The following is a 4,804-nucleotide window of genomic DNA, read 5'->3' as shown; positions in this document are numbered from 1 at the left end:
CAGCGCCTACAGAGCTTTATTTGGATGGTTTTTAACGTGTGAGTCAAGAAGCGGATCCCTGTTGACGTGGCACAGCTTTAGATATCCCACAAGAATGGGCCACGAGTCACGACACATCATCTTGTTCAGTCAAAACATCTCACTTTGAGTCGTATCTCAGATGAAACACTTTAATTTACATCTTTATTAGGAAATCACCAGCTAACATCAGAACACAGAAACCTTTGAGGATTATTCTGAAACACAGCATCTCCTGATTCTGGTGACATAGTTATATACAAGCGGTCGAGATGGGTTTTCTCCGCAGGGTGGCTGGTGTCTCCCTTAGGGATAAGGTGAGAAGTTCGGTCATCAGGGAGGGACTCGGAGTTGAGCCGCTCCTCCTTCGCGTCGAAAGGAGCCAGTTGAGGTGGTTCGGGCACCTAGTTAGGATGCCACCTGGGTGCCTCCCTATGGAGGTGTTCCAGGCACGTCCAGCTGGGAGGAGACCAAGGGGTAGACCTAGGACCAGGTGGAGGGATTATATCTCTTCGCTGGCCTGGGAGCGCCTTGGGATCCCCCAGTCAGAGCTGGTTGATGAGGGGAAAGGAACGTTTGGGGCTCTCTGCTGGAACTGATACCTCCGAGACCCGACCACGGATAAACGGGAGAAGATGGATGGTGAAATAGTTCAGAATGAGTTCTCCTGCTGATTACAAGATGTGATTTATCTAAACATCCCTTCTTACTTCTAGAGATCTCACCAAGCTGATGTTCACTTGTTCTATTGGCAGATCTTTGGACTGACTTCAAGTGGAAACAGCTTGATTTCATTGTTGTTGGAGCAGTTTTTGTTCCAGTGCAGATATAAAAACACAGATCAAAACACACTCCGAAACATCTTGAGCAACTTGAAACTTCCCCTCCTCATTACTGACATTAACACCATGATCTTTCACATTACAAGATGTCTGAGGGAGGATGTTGACATGTGCTAATGAGGCGTTATGTCACGCTACACGAACACACAGTTAGTGACATCAGCTCCTGGATGTGAGTTATTCCCACTGCTCTGAAAGAAGGCATGAATTCAGTCTCTTTATATTTCCTCCTGAGTCTTTCCTCGGTGCTTTAACAGACAATAGATGGAGGCTGTGGCTCAGTGGGTAGTGTGCTGGTTAGTGCGCTGATCTTCAGAGGATAGCAGGTTCAAACCCCTCTGCAGTCAGCATGTCGTTGTGTCCCTGAGACTCTTCACCCCAAGTGCTCCGGATTGTCCTCAGTACTGAGTATGTGAGTCACTTTGGATCAAAGCGTGACTCGTGATGTGATGTAGCTTTCAGTCCTCCACCAGGTGCTGGGTGAGGAGCTCACGTGCCATTTGAGAAATAAAAGAAAACACCCACAGTATTTTAAATATCGCCAAAATGTGTCTGCGTTTAGGAGGATTGTGTTGACATGAATCAGCTGTTACTGTCCATCCTCGCTGAGTCTTGTTTGTTTACCACATGATCGTACTCCCACATTTCCAACGGCTCAATCTGGTCTCCATGGAAACGGAGGTGTTGAATCCTGATGAGTGAACTCTCGGGTGTTTCCTTGAATGCAGAACACGTTGTTGTTCTCTCGTCCGGAGCATCACGAGACGAAGAACAGTGTTTCTGAATGTTGTCCCTAAACCTGCAGAGTAACTCATTTACTTCTTCAATCCCAGTCTCATGCAGGTCTGCTGTCAGCTGACGTAGTAATAATCTCTTCTCCAATCAAACGATGCAAGGATCCTCTCTGTCCCCAGATCTAACGGACCATCTGTCAGCTTCCACTTGCAGCCAAGTGTCCTTCATTGGAATGCAGCTTGTGATGAGCCCTAGTGAGCAGACATGCAGCTTGTGATGAGCCCTAGTGAGCAGACATGCAGCTTGTGATAAGCCCTAGTGAGCACACATGCAGCTTGTGATGAGCCCTAGTGAGCAGACATGCAGCTTGTGATAAGCCCTAGTGAGCACACATGCAGCTTGTGATAAGCCCTAGTGAGCACACATGCAGCTTGTGATGAGCCCTAGTGAGCACACATGCAGCTTGTGATGAGCCCTAGTGAGCAGACATGCAGCTTGTGATGAGCCCTAGTGAGCACATATGCAGCTTGTGATGAGCCCTAGTGAGCAGACATGCAGCTTGTGATGAGCCCTAGTGAGCACACATGCAGCTTGTGATGAGCCCTAGTGAGCAGACATGCAGCTTGTGATGAGCCCTAGTGTATTGTAATAAATGCGTAACAAGCTGAAGGGATTGTTTCAGGTTATGCTGTGCAGTTAGTAGGTATAGTATATAGTAGCTAGTGTAGAGAGAAGGAACTCTGGATTGTTCAGTCTGAAGGAAACACAGAGTGAGGAAACAAGTCATCACCTCGGGAGGATTCTTCCTTTGATGACAGAAACATTTAATCTTCATCACTTATTTCTTTAGGGATTTTCCTCAAATACATTCAGTCACCTGACTTTCTAGTCTCATGCTCTCATGCTGAAGGTTTATCCCTTTACTGAATGATTCCTGAGCGACTCGCTGCTAATCAGACTCTCCTCCTCCTCCTCCTCCTCCTCCTCCTCCTCCTCCTCCTCCTCCTCCTCTCCTCCTCCTCCTCCTCCTCCTCCTCCTCCTCCTCCTCCTCCTCCTCCTCCTCCTCCTCCTCCTCCTTCTTGCTGTATCAGATCTGGTGCATGTAAACAAAAAAATACACTTTAAAGAAGGTGTGTGTGTGTGTGTGGTGTGTGTGAGAGTGAGTGTGTGAGAGTGTGTGTGTGTGTGAGTGTGTGGAGTGTGTGTGTGTGTGTGTGTGTGTGAGAGTGTGTGTGTGTGAGAGTGAGTGTGTGTGTGTTTTATTTTCTGTCTGCAGAAGATAATAATGCAGGCTGCAGGAGGAGCTCTGCTATTGGCTAATCACCTGCTGACAGCCAATCACACGCTGTATCCGGGAGGAGCATGTCATGTCTCCGTACATCACAAACTAACACTAAACATTTATCCTGCGCTTTAAACATGTATTTAAAGATAATGCACCATGCATGCTTTAGCCGGCACTCAGCAGAGACATTTCAATGGTAAAAGAAGAACAGCAAATAAAGAAAACATTTCAAAGAATAACATCTGTACAAAAAAGAGAATACAGTGTGAACATGCAACTATGTGTTCAGTGAATCTCCATTGAAAAGTCTTTCTACACATCCCTTTCGATAGTGTTTAAAGCATGAGATAATGAGTGTGCAGCGCCCCCTACAGGTCACAGGCAGTCACTGGGGCCACAAGAAGGATATTTACTGTGTGATTCCCTTGTGTTGTTGAACTAATGTCAAATGTGTACCACACAAACACAGCTGTCATAGTGACGTATTTCCAAAAAGTCATATTATAGTGTGTTGAAATGTGATTTAAACAGTGGCGAACCGTGTCTATCACAACTGGACCTTCTGTAGACACACACATTGAGACACCTCAATAATATAAACATTAACCGTGCTTTACGTGAACCTCATCCTGACACAAGAGAGGACGGCAGGACTGTAATTTCCCGTGTTCAGTGAATGCAACAGAGGCAAGTCACCAGACCAATCAGAAAGTTGCATGGAAATACACCTGTGCTTGTGTCATTCAAACTCGGCTCTGTGTGTGTGTGGCAATAGCGCATTTGTGAGGAGAGAGGCATGAGAGGAGAGAGAGAGAGAGTAGATGAGATGGCAGAGAGGAGGAGAGAGAAGAGAGTATAGAGAGAGAGAGAGATATGATCCGAGCAGAGATGAGAGCATAGAGACCAGAGAAGAGAGAGAGAGATTCTCTCTCTACTCTCCTCTCTCGCTGAGCTAGAGAGAGAGAGAGAGAGAGCGGTGCTAGCGGGGACCGTGATGTTAGCATCTGGTTAGCTAGCTGCACTAACGGACACAAATTATTCAAAAGATTATTTCCGAGGCACACCTTCATATGATCATTATAGTTATACAAACAATAAGAGAATACATGAAAAACAGGTATGAAATACTATATGGCAGTAAAACAAGAATACAGTTTGAAAGGAGAGTGATTTGTAAAATATCCATAAAGAAAAAGAAAATCTGTTTACAGTTCCGTTTCATCTGGGTGTTGAGAGAGGTATCCATAGATCTCTCATGTTGCTCTCAAAGTGCACCAGATTGATGCTTTAAAAACAAATCTTCCCGGGGAGCATCCCCCCGGACCCCCTTAGAGGAGGTGAGGACCTAGAGGAGGAGAGGACCCCCCTAGAGGAGGTAAGGTCCGCCCCCCACTCATACAAAATAGCACTTTACCCCTGCCTATATGCCGCGAGCTGACGATGGAGCCTTCACATTCATTCAGATGCAATCAGCCTATAAAAGGCCTCAAATTGGAAGCACTGTCTGGGCCGTCTTTATCACTCAATTCTGCAATAGGTAGATCTCGCCTTTCACCTAGGCCGAGGTCGGTGATCTTGGGCTTAAAAAGGTTGGTGACTACTGATCTAGATCCTCTGTCTCTCTCCAGTGAACTAGCGGGCCTTCTAGAATACCCTGGAACCGAGGGGAACTCTGAAAGAACACGCCCATTGGCTACAAATCAATATCTGATTGGTTGATCAAACTGTCAGTCCAAACGTACGCTCTCATTCAGTGCAACGGCCAGGGCCTTCTATCAAGGATGTAGAATACCTTGGTGAAGGATATTCTACCCAGAGACCCAGAACAAGATCTGATTGGTTGCTTTCTTTTCTAACACAAACCCACTGAAATGCGTAGAGCATGGTCCGAGAAGGACAAACAAATCAACGTAACACTGTAAT

This window comes from Gymnodraco acuticeps, unplaced genomic scaffold, assembly GCF_902827175.1.
Source record: "Gymnodraco acuticeps unplaced genomic scaffold, fGymAcu1.1, whole genome shotgun sequence".
In the NCBI taxonomy this organism is placed as follows: Eukaryota; Metazoa; Chordata; class Actinopteri; order Perciformes; family Bathydraconidae; genus Gymnodraco; species Gymnodraco acuticeps.
This window is presented reverse-complemented; position numbering follows the sequence as displayed.